This window comes from Giraffa tippelskirchi, chromosome 12, assembly GCF_054371585.1.
Source record: "Giraffa tippelskirchi isolate mGirTip1 chromosome 12, T2T-mGirTip1v1.2.pri, whole genome shotgun sequence".
NCBI classification, from domain to species: Eukaryota; Metazoa; Chordata; class Mammalia; order Artiodactyla; family Giraffidae; genus Giraffa; species Giraffa tippelskirchi.
Window position 1 is genome coordinate 36570653 of NC_137286.1, and position 26370 is coordinate 36597022.

General features: G+C 46.5%; 1 long non-coding RNA gene across 1 annotated transcript; it reads left to right on the top strand.

Annotated features, from left to right (window-relative positions):
* The first annotated feature begins 861 nt into the window (after nucleotides 1–861).
* Nucleotides 862–24475, top strand: LOC145529373 (uncharacterized). The gene is made up of 6 exons (XR_014071146.1): nucleotides 862–926; nucleotides 1078–1178; nucleotides 1748–1850; nucleotides 5682–5749; nucleotides 22146–22505; nucleotides 24410–24475. It is a non-coding gene; the product is annotated as an uncharacterized LOC145529373 (long non-coding RNA).
* Nucleotides 24476–26370: the final 1895 nt, after the last annotated feature.

The following is a 26370-nucleotide window of genomic DNA, read 5'->3' on the forward strand; positions in this document are numbered from 1 at the left end:
AGATTCCAGACTTTGGCCAGCACCCCCTCTATACCAGGCTGGCATTATCTTGTTGCCAGCATCCCTGAACTCCTCTGCCTCCCCGGAGGAAACGGGGAGAATGCCTCTGACCTTTCCCTGAAGCCCTGTCTCTGTGGAGCTTTCTGTTTTACGAGCTGGCCTTTCTTGTCTGGAGAATCTGTTTCTGTATTTGTAGTCAGAGCAGGAAAAAACTGCCCAGAGAGGTTGCATGGCAGTCTGGGGGTCTGGTAGCCATATCTCTGTGACTAAGAATCTTTGGCCTCAAGGATGCAATCTTCTCTCTCTTTCTTGCTATAGTTCCCAAAGTTCTTCCTAACCTTGTGTGACAGCTTCTGCCTCAACTGTACTGGGCTATCTTTCCTGAGCCCAGCACACTGGAAGGGCAAAGGCTCGGTGTCAGATTGGCCTGGGTTCAAATCACTTCTTCACTGCTTTTCAGCTGTGTGACCTTGGGTAAGTGACTTCTTTGATCTGCAGCTGCCTTGTCGGTAAAATAAAGAACATGATTCCCACCACCTTCCGGGGGCAGTCTAGGGAGTGAGAGGATGTGGTGAAGGACCGGGCACAGTGACCAGCAGACAGGGTTGTCATTGGTCCCCACAACCCAACCCTAGCCCCATCAAGGTCTAGGCTTCCAATGGCTCAGCACTTCAGACAAGGAATGAGTGGGTGCAATTCCAGACCGGCTTGGTTCCCTCTTGGCACTAAACTGGCTGAGGATGGCTGGGTGGGCTACCACCACCAGGACAGAGGGCCTGAGACCCAGGCCTGGCTGAGCCCCTCCCAGCCTATATGATGTCAGGCAACTCACCTCCTCCCTCTCTCTGCTTTGATGGCCTCACCTGGAAATGAGGCAGCTTGACTGTGAAACCCAAGTTCTCTCCAGCTCCATGATTTTAAAATAGGTAAACTCAATAAACACATTCAGGAGGGGAGATGGGCCTTGCACGAGATGTGGGGTTGCCATGGTGGATTCTGGGCCCTTCTCAAGCCTCACCTCTTGGAGAATGCTGAAAATTAAGACCGGATCTCTCTTCTCTTGGGCTCACCCTTCAGGGTCCCCATCCCCATCACAGAATTCTCAAGCCCCGCTCTGCTGAACTGTGCTGTGATGGAATCTGTGTTTTGCATCTCTCTCCTCTAAGTGCAGCTTCCTGGTGAGCCCAACATCTCTCGAGCCACATGTGGGACAGCGGTGAAAGGTTTCGGGACCTGTAGGTGGTCCCTCCCCAGTGGGCTGGTAATCACTTCCCGGATTCCAGAGGCTCATTATGTGAAATCTAAGCTGGATGCCCCAGCCGGGGTTTGCCTCTCCCATCTCAGCTGTCAGCGGGTGCTTGAATTGTTTACAATTATTCCAGGGGGGGAGAAAGCAGGACTGAGGCTCAGGAAGGTCTGTTTGCAACCCCCTTCCTCATGCTCTCCCTGTTGATGTTGGCCCCACTGGAGTCTCCCCGAAAGCGGTGGTCCTGCCCCATGGGTACACCTGCTGTGGGTCTGCCAGCCCCGCTGGGCTTGGGGGTGTGTGGGTATGTGTGTTGGGGGGCGGGTGGTGGAGCATTTGACTTGGGCTTGACCTTCCCATTGGGCGGTGGGGGCTGCGGGGCAGAGCAGGGGATTCATCAGCAAGGAGCTGTTTGACAGTGTGTTCACAGTACTTGAATTGAACTTGAAATGGGTCTGCAATCCTTTCTACCATTTCTTCCATTTTTCCTTTCATAAAAAGGGTGAAACGCTTCTCTCTCACAAACCCAGAGGCAAGTACTGGAATGGGGGAAGAATTACCACACACAGATCCTGCCTGTAAGGAAAGAGCAATCTAGAGAGAGGTGAGAGAAAGTGGTCCCTCCATTCATTCTTTTATGTTCTGGGTGAGTAATCAGCCACCAAGGCCCTCTCCTCCCCTCGAGCTTTCAGGTGGAAATGGGTAAGTTTGGGGGTGGATGTGGAAATTCTGAAGCTGAAGAGAGGCTGTTTTCCTACTTCTACTCCTTTCCTGGGGGCTGGTGCAGACAGGAGATACAGAGATGGGAGGCACAGCCCCTGCCTGGGGTTGCACAAGGCCTGGTAAGTACAGGAAGAGCTACAATACAAGGCTGACTCTGATAAGTGCCTTCATGAGACAGAGAAAGAGAACCAGGAGTTCCCTGGAGGAAAGGATCATGCCCAACTAGTGCCCCAAGGAAGCCTCCCTGGAGAAGGCCATGAGCTGGGCATGGAAAGATGAAGTGTTTCCACAGATAGAGATGGAAAGGACAGGATTAAGGGTACTGGCAGTGTGTGAGAAACCCATGGGAAGGCTGGAAAAAGCAGGAGATATTCAGGGAATAAGTTCACTAGAAATTAACTAGAGATTCCCTTTCTTTTCTTAATGGCTGTGTGGTCTTGGACAAGTCCCCTAATCTCTCTGGGCTTGACAGCTTTGTGTACACAACACGGAAAAGTCAGAGAGCTCCTGTGAGGCCCTTTCATCTCGTCTTTCTTTCCTAAATCAGTGAATAAGACTGACAAAATCCCTGCCCTCGTGGGATGGGGAGAAAGAGAATAAATAGGACAGATGGCACTAAATGCCTTGGAGAATAATAAATTAGGGAAGGGAATGGAGAATAGGGGGTTGGATAACAAATTGAAATAGGATAATTAAGGAAAGACTTAGTGATAAGAAGACAATTGGTCAAAGATCTGAAGGACCCAGCCATGTGCATACCTGGGGAAAGCGCTATAGAACAGAGGAAACAGCTAGTGCAAAGGCCCTGGGGTGGTTGCAAGCTTGTGTGTTCAAGGCCCAGTGAGGAAGACAGTCTTCCTTTCCTAGAAAGGAAGAGCAGTAGGTTTCCATAGAAACTGGTTCTAGGAGGATGTATACAGCTGGCTCTCTCTCTGCCAGGGGTAAGGACCATTGTGTAATCAGAATCAGCTTGATAGGGCTCGTTAGCAGGAAGCACTCGCAATGCTGGCACCAGCAGCTGGCAGAGTGCCCAGGGCACCTGGCGTCAATCGGCTGGACCAATCGGCTGTGCTGAGAGCACTCTTCCTGACACACCGACTGCAGGGATTCTCAAGTGCTCCTGCCTTTGGTCTAAAGGGCTCTGCAGCTTTATCTGGAGTGTATCAGGGGTACAGCATGGTCCTGCGGCAGCAGGCCTCCAGCACAAACAGTGCTATCTCCACAACCAGACACTAGCCCTGAGTGGAATCTCCAGTAAGGGGACAACACAGGTTGGGAGAAAAACATCTGACATCATAGCTGGGACTCGTTTTCCCCAACCCCCAACACTTCCTTCAATCTCTTGATCCTTCCCCTTTCCACCAGTCAAAGGATTCCTCCCTTGCTCCCTGATGGAAAAGATGATAAAGTAGAACCCCCAAAACGGTCCTTTCAGCTACTGAGTCACAAATACTAAGGTCCTGGAGGTATTTATGGGACTGAGGCATGAGGATGAAGGAGGAGAAATAAGCTCATGGTTGGGAGGTGGGAGGGGAGGGGGAGGAAAATGAAGATTGGATACTGGGGGGAGGGGCCATTGAAAGGAGTCTGCGTTCTTCCCTGGGGGCAGATAGGGTGACTGTGGGGTATGTCCGGGCCAATTGGGGTTCAGGAGAGTCTTCCCCAAGCTCTCTGGGTCCAGCTTGATGCTGGTACCACATTTAGTCCTGTATGATTAAAAAATGGCCTGGGTGGGGTCCTGGGAACCCAGAAAGACCCAGCAGGAATGGTGGGAGCACGTCAATGTCAAACCTCCATAAAAAGAGGAGTAAGTATTATATATAGCATTTATTCTAAAGCATTAACTCATTTAGTCCTCAGAACAATTCAGTAAAGTAGGCACTTTATTATCCCCATCTTACAGATGAGGTAACTGAGAAGTTAAATAACTTAGCTAAGGTCCCAGGGCCAGTCAGTGACATGGCTAGGTTTTGAACCCAGGCAGTTTGGCTCTGGAATCTGTTCCCTTAATAACCACTCCACTATATTGCTAAGATCAGGCCGCCTTGTTGGATGATGCCCACATGGATCCTTGACCACACTGAGGATCAGATGCCATTCCAATCCCCTCCACCCCCACCCCCCACTGGTTCTCCATAAACCTCCCCAGAGCTTAGGCACCATTCAGATAAAACAGGGAGGGAAAATTCCAAATTGACTGAGATTAAATTTCTACCACCTGATAGAAGGGGACGCACCAGTGAACTTAGTTCAGTTACAGACTACTGTCAGTTAGTGGACTAAGTTCATCCTCATTACAATAACCTCCTAGGACCAGAGTGCCACTCCCTGCTATTGCTGCTTCTCCTGCCGAGGAGCAGGAAAGGGTGCCACCTCACCTAGGGTAAGAACAAAGATATACCTACTACTGGGGATGTGGCTTCCTCTTCCTTGGTCAAGGGTTTCTGATTTTTAGGTTGAGCCATTCCAAGTGGGTCAGGTTGGGGCATTTCTCTTGACTCCAGCAGAAAGCGTTCTCTGATTGGCTGGAGCCACCAATCACCCCACTCACTCATCCAATTATGCCTGCAGTTCTACCCTCATCTGGAAAGAATGAAGGCAGCAAAGCACTATGGTCGCTTAATGCAAACCATTTGTGTAGTCAGAAGGAAAATGGGATGTGATTCACATGGACTTTCCAGCTTCTTTTTTAAGAGGCCTGCTGTCAATAAAGTGAAGGCAGGGCATTTTGCAGAAAAGAGACATTTCTGGTCAGGCTGGATTCATTCTCCCACAACCATCTCTGGACTTCTTTGGGAAGCAGGGTCTGATCCATTTTTGGTTCCCTGCAGATGAGCTATGTGTGTGTATAAAAGGTCAGGAGTTTTAGAAATTCCAAGTGGGTGAGTTTGACATCATCTTAATTTCTTACAAGACATGGACCAAGATGCAATAATGTATTTCATACACCAAAGAACACTGGAAGGAAACATTTAACAGTTATCATCCTGTTTTAGTAGACTGTAAGCTCCTTGAGGGCAGACATGTTTACGACTGGCTTGACCTCCAAGATCTAGCACAGGCCGCCAGGAGGCAGATGCAGAGTTTTATCTCAACACCCCTTCCAGTCTCTCATCCTTCCACGTATCCTCTGCCTCAACCATCCTTGGACTGCCACTCTTCTGCCACAGGACCTTTGCACATACATTCCTTAAGCCTGGAGTGTCTTCCCTCCCTTACTTACCTAGTTAACTTCTATAACTTCTGAGCTCTCAGCTCAGTCATCACTTCTTCAGAGGAGTCAGCCTCCCTAATTAGGCCAGTTTCTGCAAGAGAGATTCTCATTCCAGGCTGTCACCTTCCTTGTTGAATCTGCCACAGTTGTCATTTTATGCTTTTTCATGTGCCTCTTTGGTGAATGTCTGTCTCCCTCTCCACTTTGCCAAGTCTAGGAGGACTTACCTCCATCTCCCCCACTGTCCTGCCTAGCTCCTGGCACTAAGTAAGTATGGAAATGGATAGGTCAACCTTCACTGAGCACCTGGTCCTGTGTACCAAATGCTGAATAACCCCCCAAAATGGGTATTATCCTCTCTTTTCAGAGAAGCAAACTGAGGCCCAGAGAGGAAAGGAGAATTGCTCAAAATTCCATGCTTTGTAAGGGCCAGAGGCGGGCTTTGAATCCAGTTCTTCTGACCTAGGCACCAGCATTCTTTCTGCTGCCTCTCTATAGGTTGGCTGAAGGACTGACCTGACTACTTGGGATGGACGGCATCAATCTTGTATGTGAAACTTATAGAGGTAAGGCTGCAGTTCCAATGCAAATTAGCAGAGTTTTTGCCCAAGGAAGGAGGCTGCTTGGGTTCAGCTCCAGGCCAGCTTTTCCCTGCTTAGCTGGAGACAGCAGTTCCCCAGCCAGACAGCCCCGTTCTCTGGTCCTTTCCTGCCCTGCTGGGCCATGAACTCTGTGGGTGGTGAGGCAGGCATTTCCGGGGACCCGGGTTATGTGCCTCTCAGGGGTGATGGCTACAGCTGGCCACATGTTCACCAACTGCACTTTGGTCAATTGCCCCAGGTCCTGGTTCACAGAATTGCCGGGAAAATGACAGCTCTGGGTCCACATGAAAGGCATTCTTGAAAAATCTTTCCGCCCTCCCTCCTTCCCCTGCTGGAGAATTTTGTGCTGTGAGTTATTGCAGCAATTGGCGGCCCGGATGGGTTTGAGTGGAGGGGGCTGGGCTTTCTTGTTGCTTTATTGCTCCAATGTGTGCGGAATCAATTCAGTTCTCTGGCAGTCTTTTCTCCACCTCTTCGTGGAACGAAGATGCTCAGAGAAGTGGAAACAGTAGACAAAGAGCCTCAGTTTCTTTGCAGTTTGTCCTGTAAAGCAGGGGTCCCCAACCTCCAGGATCTAATGCCTGATGATCTGAGGTGAGGCTGATGTAATCATAATACAAATAAAGTGCACAATAAATGTAATACACTTGAATCATCCTGAAACCATCCCCTCTACCCTGGTCTGTGGAAAAATTGTCTTCCACAAAACTGGTCCCTGGTGCCAAAAAGGTTGGGACCACTGTGGTAAAGCTCCCCTGCACATTGCAGACCTTCTAGCAAATAAAGAGGGTGAGGGAAGAGACTGGGGTTGGGGGTGGGCGGGGCAGGTTGCAAATCTTTGCACTGAATCCCTACTCCATGTCTCCCAGAAGTGATGGCCATGGTCATGACCAAGGTGCATCCACAGTAGTGGGCCTAGCCATGAGGAAGAGAAACCTGCAATGTAAGACCAAGGACATCATCTGGACAAGAATGATACTTAATGCTTATGCATTTGATCTCAAGTAGATTTTTATCCGCTCGTGGCCATTCCAGGGGTGTCAGGGAATGTCACATATCACACATTGCGGTGGTGGGGTTGGGGGGGATTGTATTTCCAACACCTTCCTGTCTGAAGAGTGGTGCTGTCCAATGGGACTTCCTGCGAGGAAGAAAATGGTCCTTCCTGCAAGGAAGAAAATGTCTGTGTCATCTTAGGATGGAAGCCCCTTGTCACATGTGGCCCCTGAGCGCTTGAAATGTGGCTAGTGCACTGGAGAAACTAAATCTTGAATTTCAATTAATTTTAATTAGTTTGAATTTAAATAGCCGCACATAGCCAGGGGCTATCATATTGGAGGGGGTGGTTCTAATGACTAGCAACATCAGCATCACCTGAGAGCTTATTAGAACTAAGCCCGACCCCAGATCTGGTGAATCAGACGTACATTGTAACAAGATCCCAGGTGATGCACATTAGCAATTGAGAATGGTTTCTCTGCAGCACAGTCAAGAACAAAGGAGGCAAGACAACAGAAAGCAAGGAATAAAGTTAGTGGACAGAAAGAACAACTATCATGAAATCTTTGTATCTTTCACACAACATTTATCTGGGGGGTATTGATGCTTACTTTGGAGTCTATTCTAACAGCACTGGCTGTGGGATTTTTTTTCCCAGTCTGCAGTAGATTGGAAGCAGCAGTAGAGGCACCATAGGAGCATCTTTGCCGCCTCTAATGCCACTTGTTTAATCAGCACAAAGTGCCTGTGAATATAAGGATCATGATGACCAGTGCCATTTGGGAAGGTGAAGTCTGGACCATCTCCCTAAGACCACACTGGAGTCTCTCAGCTAGAATTCTGCAAGCCCGGGCAGCATTTCAGAATCTCATTTTTAAGTACATGTTAGTGTCTGCTGTAATGAAACACATGTGTAGACCAATGAAATTTAATGTTCAAGCTAAATAATAAAATCTTTTATTTATGGGCAAGTTTTACGTCTCCCTGTGGGGAGATAAGCTGGCGTACAAGTCTTTCCCACTTTCCCTGGGTCTGATGTGAAGCCAGCTTGTTCCGCCTTGACATCACAGGGGAAATAGGGGTAGGAGGGTGGTGGAAGGTCGGGGGAGAGGAGGCTTTATATTTACAGGCCTGTGGTATGATGCAGCCAGATGCAGATTCTACTGGGTTTGTGGGTGTGAGGACACTCGGGGAAGGAGTTAAATAGGACTTACCTTTCTGACCTCAGCCAAGTCTCCAGGGAGACTCATGGGGAGGGTCGTGCTGGAGAAATTTTTTTAACTCTAAAGAGACCACAGATGATCAGACAATGCTAGGAAGGGCTCCCAGCCCTCACAGACCCTATCCTTCACTGATAAACTTGCTCTTTCATTCCAGGAGTCTATCAGCAAACACAAATTGAGCTCCTTCCATGTGCCAGACACTATTCTAGGTGGTGGGGGATTAAACAGTATGAAACAAATCAGAGACCCCTGTCCTCAATGAGTCTGCATCTGAGTGGAACACAGACATGTATACAAGTGATTTCAGGAACTGAGAAGGGTTGTCAGGAGGATAAAATTAGTAGTGAGGCATGACAGTGGTCCAAGAAGGCTTCGTGGAGGAAGTGACATTTGCATTGTGTCCTTAGAGGTAGTGTGAAGAAGGCAGTCCCTGAAGGTCTGAGGAAAAGGCACTTCAAGGAGGATAGGGGTAGGGGTTGGGGGGACGGAGTGAATCATGCCAGGCCAGGGTGGTGGGATTTTATTCTAAGCAAAGTAGGAAATCATTAGAAGGCTTGTGTCTTAAGAAGAGGAGTGATATTTCCTAAGCTTACTGTGGTTGCCATAGGGAGAAAGGACTATAACTTCGGGGGGAAGAGCAGAAGCAGGGAGAACAGGGAAGAGGCTGTTGCGTTCCAGGTGACAGAGGATGGAGACTTGGGTTGAGGGTTCATAGTGGAGGTATAAGAGGCTGGATTAAGATATATTCTGAAAGGGGAGCAGACAGGTCTTCCTGTGAACTGGATGCTTGTGGGAAGGTCAAGCTCAGGTGCCTGAGTAAATGGGTGAATGACGCCACCACATCCTGAAAGGAAAATGTTTGGAAGAGGAATCAGTGTTTCTCTAAGTCTGAGATGCCATTAGGATATCCAAGAGGATTAACATTTAGGAGTCTGTTGCTCAAGTTCTTGAGATTTTTAAAATGTGGTCATAGAATACAGAAAAGATTGGGAGCTACAGGACTACCAGAAAACAAAGAATGCCTAGGGAGGGATAAGATTAAAGACTGAGCCTAGGGGCACACCACCACCCAGAAATCTAAAGGAGATGGAGGAGCCCACCAAGGAGACTGGGGAAAAAATGGCCAGAGAGAAAAAGGGAGACAAGATAGTGGAACTAGTAGACCACGTCAGATGCTGCTGAGAACTTGAGTAAGATGGAGACAGAGTTGGTCTTTGACTCTGATCTGAGAGAGGTCACTCTTATGGGTGGACATAAAAGCAGATTTAGAGTGAATTGAGGTATTAAATATTTACTTCTTCTACAAGGAATCAGAAGAGAGGACTATCAGTTGCCTCTAGGGAGGGAAACTGGGTTGTTGGGAGCTGGGGAAGGGGACTGCCTTTCTTTTCACGAGATATCACTGTGTTTTTTATACCCTTGTTATAAGCATCTATTCAAAATGTCCCAGTGGATTGAGGAAAGAATGGGCAGTAAAACAAGAGTGGGGATATCAAATATAAATGACACTTGGGAGATATTTTGCTGCAAAAAGGAAGAGAAAAATGGGTCGTTGTGGGGTCAAGGAAAGGTTTTTTTTAAAGGATGTTTATACACTGGTGAGCGTGGTCGAGCAGAGAGTGGGAAATGGGTAAGACAGGAAGGGGAGGGGATGGCTGCAAGGGCAGGATCCTTAAAGAGGCCACAGCGATGAGATGAGCTTTGAAATGAGAGATGAGTAGGTAGTGGGAGCTGGCTTGAGACTGACAGTTCATCTCATGGAACAGGAAGGAAGGTGGGGGTGTAGGTTTAAGCATAGCAGGATGATGAATAGATGGGAGGATGGTGAGACCATCAGTTAAGAGTGATGGGGGTGTGAGAGAAGATACTGGAGGGTCAAGAAGAATCTATGAAATGGTTATTCTAGGGAGTGGAAAAGTAAATTCCCGAGGAAAACAGTGATAGTTTTGCTCGGCAGTATTGAGCATCCACTTGAAGTCTGGGGTCAAAAACTAGAGTGAAATAGTTGACGGGAGGGTGTGTCTGGGAGCAAGGAGGTGGAATGACTTCATTTGGGTCCCTCTCTATTTGGAGGCCTGCCTTGATTCTTCTTTGGCAGAGAAGTCTTTCATCTGTGCTCTTTTGGCACCTTGGATACTTTGTGGTGGGGAGGCATTGTCAGAAAGAGGGGTGCCATTGAAACACATGAATGACATAGAGCTGGGATTACCAGTCATTTAGAAGAGCAGCTGGCAGCAAAGGACCGGCTAGTTCCTGGAAGAGCTGTTGGTGATGGGGCAGTGGAACGTATTGGTAATGGGATGGGTGTGTGGATTTGGGAGTTCTGGCTTTGGATAACGGTGCTAGCTTGGTGGTGATGGCATGTGGGCGAAGAGGTGTTGGCACTGGGGTGTTAAAGGGGCAAGGATAGCTATGGATGCCCTGAGGGACAGCAAGAAGGGCTGCCATTGTGAGGTACAACCCAAATTGTGACACTAAAGAAAGAGATCAGAATGAAGCTTAATCTACAGAGACAGAATAGCTTAGTGGTGGCCTGGGGCTAGAGGTGGGGCCAGAGATTAACTGTAAGTGGGCATGAGGGATCTTATTGGGGGTGATGAAAATGTTCTAAAACCGAATGATGTTGATAGTTACACAACTCACTAAATCTACTAAATATCATTGAATTGTATACTTGAAATGGATGAATGTCATGTTATGAAAATTATACTTCAATAAAGCTGAAAATGAAAAGAATGACAGTATCATGCTTGGCACATAGCAGGTCCTCAATAAATAATTGAATGAATAAACTATCTCTTCACCAACAAGTGAAAGAAAGTCAAAGTATTAGTCGCTCAGTTGCATCCGACTCTTTGTGATCCTGGGCTCCTCTGTCCATGGGATTTTCCAGGCAACAATACTGGAGTGAGTTCTCATTTCCTCCTCCAGGGAATCTTCCCAACCCAAGGATCAAACCCAGGTCTCCCGCATTGCAGACAGATGCTTTACCATCTGAGACACCAGGGAAGCCCCTCACCAACAAGGAGAGATACCAAAACACTGGCCACATTTGTTAAAAGGAGCATGTATTTCTCTTACAATCAGAAGAAAATGGAGGGTTTTTTAAAGTAGTGGAGGCCCTTGGCATTCTCAGTCCTCTATTCTCATTACAGATTCCCTTCCTGTGCCGAGACCTTCAGACCTGGGTTTCCACTCCCACCTGGCTGCTATCAGCACCCACGTAACCCAGCCGGGTCTCTCCTCTTGGAATCCCATGTTCCCAGGCTCCACGTTTCAAACATACCCATCATCTCCATCCCTTTCACCACCACACCCCACCTGCTCCTTTTCCTCTCCTCTCCCTCAGTGACCATTCTCACCCTCCACCCTGTGGTTGAGCCTGGAGTACTCCCAGACTCCTCCCAGCACATCCAACATACCACAATGCCCTGACATCCACCTCACACCCACCCTCCCCCCCACTGCCACCCTCGGTCTGGGGCACCCTCCCCTCCCCGCCATCTCATTCCTTCTCCTGGTGTCTGCCTCAGCGGCCTCTGCATATACTCCTGCCTTCACCAACCCCTCCTCCACACTTGAGCCAGAGTGATCATCCCAACGTGTAAATATGGTCACCTGACACCCCTTCTTCAATTTCTCTGATCCTCATAGCCTGCAGGATAAAGTCCAAATTCCACCGCAGGGCTATTCAGCGTTCTCCGCCTCTATCTCCTCTCTATTTCCGTTCAGTTCAGTTGGAGTCTCAGCTTGAGCATCAGTCCTTCCAATGAATATTCAGGACTGACTTCCTTTAGGATGGACTGATTGTTATCTCCTTGCAGTCCAAGGGACTCTCAAGAGTCTTCACCAACACCAAAGTTCAAAAACATCAATTCTTCAGCACTCAGCTTTCTTTATAGTCCAACTCTCACATCCATACATGACTATTGGAAAAACCATAGCTTTGACTAGCTAGACATTTGTTGGCAAAGTAATGTCTCTTTTTTTTAATAGGCTGTCTAGGCTAGTCGTAACTTTTCTTCCAAGGAGCAAGCATCTTTTAATTTCATGGCTGCAGTCACCATCTGCAGAGATTTTATTTACCACTCTCCAGATCCTCCCCTGCATGGAAGGCCTCCAGGCCTTTGTGTCCTGTCTGCCTGGAACTCCCTTTCCCTCTCCAACTGGGAAACCTCCCAGCCTTCAGGGGATCCTCTCTGTGAACCTTCCACAGCCCATTCGCATGGAAGCACAATGCTTTCCTCTGGTTTCCCTATCACTGTGCAGCCTTGCATATGTGTCCCTACCCCACCCTCAACTGTGAGCCATCTCAAGGACAGGGGCCCTGCCTCCTACCTGAGCAGCCTAAACACCTGGAACTGGGCCTGGCACAGACTTGAATCCCAATTTCCTGGGAACCTGCGTTAGCTGCCCACGGCCAGGGTGCCCAGTGACTCTGGAAAGGAGAGCATATTAGCACCTCGGAGGGGACCTCGGCTCTGTACCCTACAGGTAGATCATACCCTCCTTGCTGTCTGCCACATCCCATTGCCCAGCACAGGGCCTGACCATAGTTGTTGTTGTTCAGTCACTAAGTCATGTCTGACTCTTTGCAACCCCACGGACTGGAGCACACCAGGCTCCTCTGTCCTTCACTACCCCCAAGAGTTTGCTCAAATTCATGTCCATTGAGTCACTGATGCTATCTAATCATCTCAGCCTCTGTCACCCCCTTCTCCTTTTGCCTTCAATCTTTCCCAGCATCAGGATTTTTTCCAGTGAGTCAGCTCTTCACATCTGGTAGCCAAAGTATTACACTTCAGCTTCAGCAACAATCCTTCCAATGAATATTTAGGGTTGATCTTCTTTAGGATTGACTGGTTTGATCTCCTTGCTGTTCAAGGGACTCTTATGAGTCTTCTCCAGCACCATAATTTGAAAGCATCAATTCTTCGGTGCTCAGTCTTCTTTATGCACCAACTCTCACATCCATATATGACTATTGGAAAAACCATAACTTTGACGGTACAGACCATTGTCAGCAAAGTGATGTCTTTGTTTTTTAATACACTGTCTAGGTTTGTCATGGGTTTCCCAGGTGGCTCAGTGGTAAAGAATCTGTCTGCCAATGCAGGAGCCACAGGAGATGTGAGTTTAATCCCTGGGTTGGGAAGATCCTTGGGAGGAGGCAATAGTAACCCACTTTAGTATTCTTGCCTGGAGAATCCCATGGACAGAGGAGCCTCGAAGTCTGCAGTCTATAGGATTGTAAAGAGTTGGACATGACTGAGCATGCACACACACCTAGGTTTGTCATAGCTTTCTTTCCAAGGAGCAAGTGTCTTTTAATTTCATGGCTGCAGTCACCATCTGCAGTGATTTTGGAGCCCAAGAAAATAAAATCTGTCACTGCTTCTACTTTTTCCCCTTCTATTTGCCGTGAATAGATGTGACCAGATGCCATGATCTTAGTTTTTTTATGTTGAATTTCTCCTCTTTCACCTTCATCAAGAGGCTGTTTAGTCCCTCTTCACTTTCTGCCATTAGAGTGGTATCATCTGTGTATCTAAGATTGTTGATATTTTTCCTGGCACTCTTGATTCCAGCTTGTGATTCATCCAGCCTGGCATTTTGCATGATGTACTCTGCATAGAAGTTAAATAAGCAGGGTGCCAATATACAGCCTTGTGGTACTCCTTTCCTAATTTTGAGCTAGTCCATTGTTCCGTGTCCAGTTCTAATTGTTGCTTCTTGACCTGCATATAGGTTTCTCAAGGTAAAGTGGTCTGATATTCCCATCTCTTTAAGAATTTTCCAGTTGGTTGTGATCCAAAACATTCAAAGGCTTTAGCATAGTCAATGAGGCAGAGGTAGACTTTTTTCTGGAATTCTCTTGCTTTTTCCATGATCTGATGAATGTTGGCAATTTGATCTCTGGTTCCTCTGCCTCTTTGAAACCCAGCTTGTGCATCTGGAAATTCTTGGTTCATGTACTGCTGAAGCCTAGCTCAATAACCACTTGTCAAAGGGACAGAGGTTTACAGGCATGAATGAAACAAACCCTGCCTAGAAAGACCCAGAGGTCATCTGGCCTGACCTGTACCACTCACCCAAACAAAGAAGCTGAAGTCCCCCATGGAGCAGGGCCTTGCTCAAGGAGAAGTAGTGGCCTCTCCCCAACAAAAAGACTAAAACCCAGATATCCTTTCCTTCAAATGCAAGATGGTTTCCTCTCCAAACTCCATAAAGGAGAAGGCTTCCAGGAGCAGGTGGAGTTTGCTACTAATGTTGTCCGCCATGTCTGAGCACATGCTGTGTGCCAGTTTTGTGCTGGGTGTCTTCATACATCTACTCTCATAATCCCACGTGAGCCCAGAGGGAGGCACTTTTGTTACAGCTGAGGAATTGGAGACTCAGACAACCGAAGCTGGTGAGAGAGAACTAAAGAGAGAATTTGAATCCTGATTTATCTGCCCCCAAGACTGATATTCTCAGAAACCACATCCTGCACCAGGATGGTTGGGGAAGGAGTGCCCGAGGGGTGGGGTTGGCTGAGCAGTGTGTCCTACGTGAGGGGAAAAGGCCCAGCAGGGTGATGGCCCCTTGAGAACATGGCCTCTGGCCCCTGACCCCTGGCCCTTGGGGGCAGGGTTGGGAGGAGGCAACACTTAGAACCCAGGAGAAGAGGCCTCCCTTTCTGAAATGCTAACTGCACAGGCACAGGCCCTTCTTCACTCTGGCCTCTGATGGTCTTAAAACTGGAGTGGATTTTTAGGGGGTTATCCTAAAGGACTTTATTTGGGTGCAGAAAAGATAGATGCTAAAGGAGAAGTCAGGTCATGACCTGAGCTGACACCCCAAAACCATGACATTTGAAACCTTTTTTGGGGCTGTGGGGGCTCTTCTTCTATGCACTTTCCTCCCATCCAATTCCTTCTTAACAAGCTAAACAGGCCCACTTCTGTCCCCAAACTAGCAATGGTTGTTGGTTGTCAACTAGTCCAGATATCTTAATCTGGCATTCACGGCGCTCTTTGGCCCCATCCTTGACTATCTGTCCTACCTCATCTCTCTCCCCGGTCTCTTAAACAAGCTCTTTGCAAAATTACCCTGCTTACTATTCCTCTAAACATTCCTGCTGCTTTCCTACCTCTGAGCCTTTGTCCACATTATTCCCTCTTCCTGGAATGCCCTCCATTCCCATCTTCTCCTATGGAAATCTTACCCTCTTTTCAAAGTCCAGTTTTATTGGCACCACCTCCTTTCATGAAGTTTTCCTCCAGCTCTCAAACCTGTAGTTGTTATTGTTTAGTTGCTCAGTTGTGTGCGACCCTTTGTGGCTCCATGGAGCCTGCCAGGCTTCTCTGTCCATGGGATTTTCCAGGCAAGAATGCTGGAGTGGGTTGCCATTTCCTTCTCCAGGGGATCTTGAAGGGCTATTTTTCTCTGACCTTCTTAGGACCCTTAACTCACCGCCTCAAATGTGGATTATCTGTGTGTGTGGCCTTCTCTTTCTGAACAGTGTATGTGTAAGGGTCTTATCCATCTCCCTACCCCCAAAGGCCGTGCACACAGCAAGCGCTCAATGAATGCATACTGTCCAAATAAAAGCATGAGTGGACTTCTAAAATCAGTCAGAAGTATTTCTGGTCCAGGGGTATTTGCATTTCAATGGAGATCATCACTTACCCTAAATTAGAGAAATTATCCAAAACCTGGAAGTAAGACAAAAATGTGCCCTTTAAAAGTCCTCCTAGATCTAGAAAGATGGTACTGATGCACCTATTTGAAAGGCAGCAATGAAGACACAGACATAGAGAACAGATTTATGGACACGGGGTGGGAGGGGGAGGGAGTAGGAAGGAGAGGGTGAGATGAATGGAGAGATTAGCATGGAAATATATACACTACCACATGTAAAATAGACAGCCAGTGGGAATTTGCTGTATGACTCAGGGGACTCAAACTGAGCTCTGTGACAACCTACAGGGGTGGGATGGGGTGGGAGGTGGGAGGTAGGAGGGAAGCTCAAGAGGAAAGGGACATATATATACCTGTGGCTGATGCATGTTGATATAGGGCAGAAATCCACATAATATTGTAATTATCCTTCAATTAAAAAAAAATAAGGAAAAAAAGCATTTTCTAAGGATTGCCTAAGGGTTACTGACTCTAGGGATGTAACCTCATTTGAATTACTATTTACCATTAGTCAGGGCCCAGATTTTGTAAACATTGATGTTAACTGTAGAAAATTGATAAGCTACAAAGGATTTCCAGACATTCAGAAAAGGACAGCCCTACAGGCTATAGTTTGACTGTCCTGTGGGACACGAACCAGTTTTGTATCTGATTTAGCCATCTTACTGCAGCTTTCTTTCTTTCAGTAACTATATAGACCTCAGTGTCTAGTGCCCTCCTTTGAACCAGCTTTGCCATTCTGGTGGGTTCAGTTCTTCTGCCATTGCCCTCATTCATGAATTCAACAAATCTTTAACAGATGTCCATTACATGTTTGTATGAAAGCTCTGTGTTATAGATTTTTGTTATAAGTTTTGTGTACATTGACTCAACCTTTGGAGCATATTAGAATCATCTGTGAGGGCAATGAAAACTTTTAGATACCCAGGCTGCACCTCTGTACTCTGATTCAGAAAGGCTTGGGTGAGGTCCTCATGTCTATCTATTCTTTTGACACTCTAAGGGAATTCTAATTAATATTCAGAGTTGAGGACCTCTCTACCAAAGGGTGTTGACCAGATGGTTAATACCAAAATCAGACTGATTACATCCTTTGCAGCCAAAGATGGAGAAGCTCTATACAGTCAGCAAAAACAAGACCGGGAGCGGACTGTGGCTCAGATCATGTACTCCTTATTGCCAAATTCAGACTTAAATTGAAGAAGGTAGGGAAAACCACTAGACCATTCAGGTATGACCTAAACTAAATCCCTTATGACTGTACAGTGGAAGTGAGAAATAGATTTACGGGACTAGATCTGATAGACAGAGTGCCTGATGAACTATGGACGGAGGTTCGCGACATTGTACAGAAGACAGGGAGCAAGACCATCCCCAAGAAAAAAAATGCAAAAAAGCAAAATGGCTGTCTGAGGAGGCCTTACAAATAGCTGAGAAAAGAAGAGAAGCTAAAGGCAAAAAAGAAAAGCAAAGACATACCATTTGAAGGTAGAGTACCAAAGAATAGCAAGGAGAGATAAGAAAGCCTTCCTCAGTGATCATTGCAAAGAAACAGAGGAAAATAATAGAATGGGAAAGACTAGAGAATCTCTTCAAGAAAATTAGAGCTACTAAGGGAACATTTCATGCAATGATGGGCTCAATAAACGACAGAAATGGTATGGACCTAACAGAGGCAGAAGATATTAAGAAGAGGTGGTAAGAATTCACAGAAGAACTGTACAAAAAAGATCTTCACAACCCAGATAATCATGAAGGTGTGATCACTCACACTCACCTAGAGCCAGACATCCTGGAATGTGAAGTCAAGTGGGCCTTAGGAAGCATCACTACGAGCAAAGCTAGTGGAGGTGATCGAATTCCAGTTGAGCTATTTCAAATCCTAAAAGATGATGCTGTGAAAGTGCTGCACTCAATATGCCAGCAAATTTGGAAAACTCAGCAGTGGCCACAGGACTGGAAAAGGTCAGTTTTCATTCCAATCCCAAAGAAAGGCAATGCCAGAGAATGCTCAAACTACCGCAAATTGCACTCATCTCACATGCTAGTAAAGTAATGCTCAAAATTCTCCAAGCCAGGCTTCAGCAATATGTGAACTGTGAACTTCAAATGTTCAAGCTGGTTTCAGAAAAGGCAGAGGAACCAGAGATCAAATTGCCAACATCCACTGGATCATTGAAAAAGCAAAGAGTTCCAGAGAAACATCTATTTCTGCTTTATTGACTATGCCAAAGCCTTTGACTGTGTGGATCCCAATAAACTGTGGAAAATTCTGAAAGAGATGGGAATACCAGACCACCTGACCTGTCTCTTGAGAAACCTGTATGCAGGCCAGGAAACAAGAGTAGAACTGGACATGGAACAACAGACTGGTTCCAAATAGGAAAAGGAGTATGTCAAGGCTGTATATTGTCACCCTGCTTATTAACTTATATGCAGAGTACATCATGAGAAACGCTGGGCTGGTTGGAGCACAAGCTGTAATCAAGATTGCCAGGAGAAATATCAATAACCTCAGATATGCAGATGACACCACCCTTATGGCAGAAAGTGAAGAAGGACTACAGAGCCTCTTGATGAAAGTGAAAGAGGAGAGTGAAAAAGTTGGCTTAAAGCTCAACATTCAGAAAACTAAGATCTTGGCATCTGGTCCCATCACTTCATGGGAAATAGATGGGGAAACAGTGGAAACAGTGGCAGACTTTATTTTTCTGGGCTCCAAAATCACTGTGGATGGTGATTGCAGCCGTGAAATTAAAAGACGCTTTCTCCTTGGAAGAAAAGTTCTGACCAACCTAGACAGCATATTAAAAAGCAGAGACATTACTTTGCCAACAAAGGTCTGTCTAGTCAAGGCTGTAGTTTTTCCAATAGTCGTGTATGGATGTGAGAGTTGGACTATAAAGAAAGCTGAGCGCCGAAGAATTGATGCTTTTGAACTTTGGTGTTGGAGAAGGCTCTTGAGTCCCTTGGACTTCAAGGAGATCCAACCAGTCCATCCTAAAGGAGATCAGTCCTGGGTATTCATTGGAGGGACTGATGTTGAAGCTGAAACTCCAATACTTTGGCCACCTGATGCGAAGAGCTGACTCATTTGAAAAGACCCTGATGCTGGGAAAGTTTGAGGGCAGGAGGAGAAGGGGATGACGGAGGATGAGATGGCTGGATGGCATCACCGACACAATGGACGTGGGTTTGGGTGGACTCTGGGAGTTGGTGATGGACAGGGAGGCCTGGCCTGCTGCGGTTCATGGGGTTGCAAAGAGTCAGACACGAATGAGTGACTGAACTGAACTGAACTGAACTGATCTATCAAAAGGAGACAGGCTTTAAATTAAAGCACTTAACCACAAGCCTGGCACATAGTAAGTGCTTATTAAAGTTAGCCATTATTCCTGGTAGCCTTAACAATGGAATTTTACACATTGAGAGTGAAGGTTTTGCATAGGGCCACCATGGGTGTTCCTGAATTCACACTACCTCTGACCTCTTAGATCATGACATGCAGCCAGGTTTATCACTGTGTTTTTGTTTCTTATTGCAGCTGTAACGAATTATCACAAACTTAGTGGTTTAAAAGAGCACAAATGTATTCTCTTACAGTTCTGAAGTTCAGAAGTCTAGAATGAGCCTTGTTCAGTTGCTAAGTCTTGAGTTCAAGTGTTTGCGACCCCATGGACTGAAGCACATCAGGCTTACTTGTCCTTCACCGTCTTCCAGAGTTTGTTCAAACTCATGTCCATAGAGTAGGAGATGCCATCCAACCATCTCATCCTCTATCACCCCCTTCTCCTCCTGCCCTTAATCCTTCCCAGCATCAGGGTCTTTACCAGTGAGTCAGCTTTTCACATCAGGTGGCCAAAGTATTGGAGCTTCAGCATCAGACCTTCCAATGAACATTCAGGGTTGGTTTCCTTTAGGATTGACTGGTTTGATCTCCTTGCACTACAAGGGGCTCTGAAGAGTTTTTTTGCAGCACCACAATTCAAAATCATCAATTCTTTGGCGGTCAGCCTTCTTTGTGGTCCAACTCTCATATCCGTACATGACTACTGGAAAATCTAAAGCTTGGACTATACGGATCTTTGTCGGCAAAGTGATGTCTTTGCTTTTAAATACATTGTCTAGGTTTGTCATAGCTTTCCTTCCAAGAAGCAAGCATCTTTTAATTCCATGGCTAAAATCAAGGTGTCACCAGGGCTGTTTCTTCCTACAGACCAGAGGAGAATAAATTCCTTGTCTCTTCCCATTCTGGTGGCTTCCAGCACTACTTGGCTCAAGGCCTCATCCCTCTCATCTCTGCTTCCACGTTCACATGACCTTTTCCTTTCACCCACTCATTCTGATCTCCTGCTTCTTCCTCCTATAGGATTACATCAGGCCCATCTGAATAAACTGGATAATTTTCCCATCTTAAAATCCTTAATGTAATCACATCTTCAAATTTCTTTAGCTATAAAAGGTAACAATCACAGGTTCTGGGGATTAGTATATGGATATCTGGGGGGGGGGTCATTCAATCTACTGTAGTTCCCAATCTCCTGAGCCCCTGGGACCCAAGGAATCACCCTTTGCTGAGCACCAGCTGCTGTTTCCCCCAACCACCACAACCCCTATAACCATGGGGGAGTGACTCTGGTCTGTGTTGGGGATCAGAGAAAGCAAGTGGAAGTTGTGCAAACCTCCCAAACTAGGATTACTATACTGAGAACTGTAATATATTTGGGACTCAGGAAGTAAGGAGGGAGAGTTTAAAGGCAGCTCTGATGCTCTCATTGCCTGTGGGTTGTCCACAAAGCAATTGTGACATCTCCCTGCCACACAGCCAAGTCAGGGTCACCTCTCTTCAGTACTGGACACTCTGCTGTCTGGACTGCAGCTGCGTTTAGTGTGTATTAGCTGTTAAAACCTATCTACTGTTTTTTTTTTAAAAATTATCTCTATAGATAATAACAGAAACAAATTGAGATTGTTGTGGTTATGTGTCCATTAAATGATTATAATCTAAGAGCTCCAAGTCTGTTAGAGAAAAGGTGGAGGTTCATTTCCTTCCCTCTAGCTGGACATGGCCTAGCTTTGCAAGGTCAAGCAGGGACACTCTGCACCATAAAAAGGCATGCCCTCCATGGTCCTGTGCCAGGGCGAAAGGCTTGGCAAGCAGTAGGCGCTGGATGCCTGGCAAGACTCCCTTGAAGAGTCAACAACATGTAGATTCGGACACAGCAGCCCTGCTCACCCAGCTGCATCCATCTCCCCCTACCCCCACCATATGTGAATTTATTTCACAGAAGCTCAGTCTTTATAAACTCTCAAAGCATTCCCCCACATCCTCTCACTCAGTCCTCACAACAACCCTGAGACATTGGCCATGTTGGTACTACTGTCCCATTCTAGAGATGAGAAAACTGAAGCTAAAAGACATGAATAATTTGCCAATGTCAGTGGGCTAGGAAGTGCTGGGGCTGAATGTAGAAGTGCCACCTGTATGACATCACTCATTGTAAGGTGGCCCTGGGGCAGGGAATGGGGTGTACATTTCAGCAGGCAAGGTTTCCATCTTGTCACCTGCTACCAGAGACCCAGCCTTTAGGAGGTTCCTTTTTAGAAAGATACCCACATTCTCCAACCCCCCCTGCCCTCCTCAGCATTCTCACTTTTTCCACTTCTGGTGCATCACACCTCTAAGACACTCAGCAAATACTCTCCACCTCCCCCAGCCATCATTACATCAGTTTCCACATTACAGGCCTCAGGGCAGATAAATCACAATTACTTACTCAAAGGAGTAAGGGAATTAACATGCTCTGAATGGATTTTTGGAGAAGGCAATGGCACCCCACTCCAGTACTCTTGGCTGGGAAATCCCATGGACAGAGGAGCCTGGTAGGCTACAGTCCATGGGGTCGCTAAGAGTCGGACATGACTGAGCGACTTCGCTTTCACTTTTCCCTTTCATGTGCTGGAGAAGGTAATGGCAACCCACTCCAGTATTCTTGCCTGGAGAATCCCAGGGACGGTGGAGCCTGGTGGGCTGCCGTCTATGGGGTCGCACAGAGTCGGACACGACTGACGCGACTTAGCAGCAGCAGCAGCAGCAGCAGCAGAATGGATTTTGTCTTTAATTGAACAAGCCAGTACATTTGCTGTAGGTCTAACTAAAAAACCTCTTGATGAGGGTAAAAGGAGTGAAAAAACAGACTTAAAGTTCAACATTTAAAAAACTAACATCATGGCATCTGGTCTCATCATTGCAAATAGATGGGGAGAAAGTGGAAACAGTGGCAAATTTTATTTTACTGGGCTCCAAAATGACTGTGGGCGGTGACTGCAGCCACAAAATTAAAAGACATTTGCTCCTTGGAAGAAAAACTATGACAAACCTAGATAGTGTATTAAAAAACAGAGACTCACTTTGCCAAAAAATGTCCGTATAATCAAAGCTATGGTTTTTCCAGTAGTCACATGCAGATGTGAGAGTTGGACCATAAAGAAGGCTGAGCACTGAAGAATTGATGTTTTCAACTGTGGCAGTGGAGAAGATTCCTGAAAGTCCCTTGGACTTCAAGGAGATCAAACCAGTCAATCCTGAAGGAAATCAACACTGAATATTCACTGGAAGGACTGATGCTGAAGCTGAAGCTCCAATACTTTGGCCAATTGATGCAAAGAGATGACTCATTGGAAGAGACCCTGATGCTGGGAAAGATTGAAAGCAGGAGGAGAAGAGGGCAACAGAGGATGAAATGGCTGGATGCCATCACCGACATGAGTTTGGACATGAGTTTGAGCAAACTCCAGGAGATAGCGAAGGACAGGTAAGCTGGCGTGCTGCAGTCCATGGGGTCACAAAGAGTCGGACACAACTGAGTGGCTGAACAATGAACAACAACTAGACTGAGGGCTGTCCCATCAGGGCAGCAGCTGGCTGGCCTTTCATGGGGTATCAGGGCCAAAAGCAGATGAAGCTCAACCGCACTGACAGGAGGAATAGGCAGCCAGGTTGGAGGACTTGGAAAACAACTTGGCACTTGGTTTCGGCATAACTGGAAACTGCTCAAACTGGGAGGCCTGGGTGTCCTTGCTTTGCTGAGGAATGCTGTTTTAGCGATGCTTTCTCTACCTGAGCCTCATGAAGGACAGAGATTAGAGAGGCATTCCACCCACCCTTTGCTTAAAAGCCTTCTGCCCTCAAGGTTGGCAGTAGATCCCACCTGGAGACTTGTAGTGAGAATGACCAAGGAACCCTGTCCAAGGGTCCCCAACCTCCAGGATCTAATACCTGATGATCTGAGGTGCTAGGTGCTCAGTCACTTCAATTGTGTCCGACTCTTTGCAAACCCATGGACTGCAGCTTGCCAGGCTCCTCTGTCCATGGGATTCTCCAGGCAAGAATACTGGAGTGGGTTGCCATGCCCTTCTCTAGGGGATCTTTTGGACCCAGGGATCGAACCCCTGTCTCCTGCATTGGCAGGTGGATTCTTTACCACTAGCCACCAGGGAAGCCCAATGATCTGAGGTGGAGCTGATGTAATAATAATAGAAATAAAGTGCACAATAAATTTAATATGCTTGGATTATCTCAAAACCATCCCTTCCTCCCCTAGTCCATGGAAAAATTTTCTTCCACAAAACCAGTTCCTGGTGCCAAAAAGGTTGGAAACTGCTGCAATGATTAGACAAGGGACCCACTAGGGCAGGTCACTCACTGGACCACAGACTTGCAGATAGAATTCAGAGGGGTCTATAGACTTAGACACATAAAAATTACACCTTTATTTTCCCTAACCTCTAAATGTAATTCAGCGTTTCACCCTATGGTGAATGAAAGCAACAATGCTATGCTATGCTATGCTAAGTCGCTTCAGTCGTGTCCGACTCTGTGCGACCCCATAGACGGCAGCTCACCAGGCTCCGCCGTCCCTAGGATTCTCCAGGCAAGAATACTGGAGTGGGTTGCCATTTCTTTCTCCAGTGCATGAAAGGGAAAAGTGAAAGTGAAGTCGCTCAGTCGTGTCCGACTCTTAGCGACCCCATGGACCGTAGCCTACCAGGCTCCTCCGTCCATGGGATTTTCCAGGCAAGAGTACTGGAGTGGGGTGCCATTGCCTTCTCCGGAAGTAAGACTAAGACAGGTTTAAATTGACTACTACAACCTATCTACTATTCAAAACTACTAATTCAGTGCAGTTAAAACACTGTTATGTAAAATGCATTAACTTCAAAGAATACCACCAAAATTAAGGATAGCAAACAAAGCCTATATAAGTTTTTTTAAACAGTAAAACGTTATATATACATGTCACTGTTCACCCTTTTAAAGAAAACTTGCAAGCAAAGTTATTTACTTCCAGAAAAATCACACACAGAACTACTAAACATATTCTTTTTTTTTCAGAACTACTAAACATATTCTTAAAAAGCAACAAACAAATTCTTAGAAAGCAACAAACCCCAATAATATTAGCAGCACTTGGAATTCTGGCCCCACAGAAATCACCCATATTTTCATATCATATTACAGTGGTCACAGGTATCTTAAGATACAGTTTGTGCTCTTCACTACTTCAAAATTAGGGTAGTTGTTGGATACACTGCTAGGTCTTGGTAGATGGCTTAATAAAGAAACATGCATGACTATCTCAGAATTCAAAAAATATTTTGATTTACCATATTCCAATATAATTGATTTTCATTTGTAATCCTATGTGTTTTATTTTAGGTATTTAAAGACATTATGCTGAGAAGGGGTCTATGGCACCAAGAAAATAAAAGCATTAAGATCTCATACATCCAAAGTAACCTTCACAGTGGACAGAAGCTACAGGTCACATCACCAAGGGGGAGGAGTTAGAATACAGATTCACAGGTTGGGTACTCTGGGAAGCTTACTATGAGAAGGTGTTTAGAGTTCAGATTTCAAAAGGAAGTGCCTTTGGGATCCATACCTGAGGAAGGGAGAGTGAGGAAGAGGGACTGGGCAGAGGGAGAAAATGTAGTCTCCATAGAGGTCTCGGCCTGACTCTTGTGCAGTTCTGGGCCTGGGACAACTCTTCAGATTTGTCATGAGTTGGGATGTCTGGGCCAAGCCAACTGTTGACTAGTTACTAGAAGCAATCGTTCCTGGAAAGGGATAAGACCCTGGGCAAGGCTGCTCTTCCAGCCATGACTTTTTCCAAAGGGAGCCTGCAGCTGAGAGCTCCCTGCCAGCAGAAGCCACTCATCCATGAGCGGACCTGGTGATGGCTCACAATCTGCCAGGGCCTCTACCCCAGGCCCACGGCAGCTGGATCCCCACGTGAAGTCCAGGACCTGTCATTTTTAAAGCTCTTCCAATGATTCTGAAGCTCTACCCAGTTCGGAAGTCCTTGATCCCAGAACTAGAACCGTGGGTTTGGGGGGAGGATGGACTCTGAAATCCTGGCGTCCAAGGGACTTGTCCAAGGCCAGGAGGCTGCTGATCTGGCCAAGTCCATTGGCAAATTTCCATTTACTAATTGTACTACGCTGGGCTCTGGGGGTCTACTAGTGAGCAAAAGAGACATAGTCTCTGCCCTCAGGATGCTTATAGTCCAGAGTCTCACAAACCTCTCAGGGAAGGAGGCTGCATGGGGAACTGAGTTGGCACAACTTCTCTGCAGGGCAAGTTGGCGATATTATCAAAATTATAAAGGAATCTACTCAGCATATCTACTTCTAGGTATTTATCCTGCAGCTAGATCTCCACATGGGTGAAGTGACAAATGTAAAGGATATTCACCAAGAAATTATTTATAGTAACAAACAACTGGAAAACCTCAGTGTTCAATAGAGACTGGTTGAATAAATGTAGCATGCACAAAGGAATCCTACATTGCTATTGTAAAAAGAGGTAGCTCTATATACGTATACATATGAAAAAACCCAACAACAACACTACAAGGCATATTAGTAAACAAAAAATAATAATAAAAGGAAGATGCTTAACCATATATAACATGTCAAATTTGGGGTGGGAAAAAAAGGGGAAATATTTATGTGGATCCATGAGTTCTCAGGCTTCCCTGGTGGCACAGTGGTAAAGAATCCGCCTGCCAGGGCAGGAGAGATGGGTTCAACCCCTGGGTTGGGAATATCCCCTGGAGGAGAGGAGGAAATGGCAATTCACTCCAGTATTCTTGCCTGGAAAATTCCACGGACAGAGCCTGGTGGGCTATAGTCCGGTTGCAAAGAGTCGGACACAACTGAGCGACTGACGTATGCATGAGTTCTCAGTTGCCCAAGAGTTTTTTTTTTTTTTTAGCAAGGGAATCAGTCTGTCCAGTTAGAAAAACAAACCACCAGAGATTTCTCAGACAGAGAATTTAAGTCAGGGAATTGACTAGACAAGTGATGCAAGAGCTGAGAAGCCAAATAGGGGAAGGCAAGGCAGCTCAGAAACTATCAACTCAAAGAAGCTGCTAGACCTGACCCCTGGAAGGACCAAAGGATGAGGCTGTTCCTGGGCTGGAGAAGCTGGAGTCCCAGTGGGTCTGGAACCCTGGCAGACGCATCCCTCATCCATGGGAGAGACAAAGCTGCTGCTGAGAATCCACACAGGGCAGAGAGGGAGGGGAACAGAGGACCTTTTTGCTTCCCCGTCTGCCCTTTATCTCCTGCCAGGTGCCTGCCCTTGACTTGTGCTCAACCTGAAGACAGCCGACC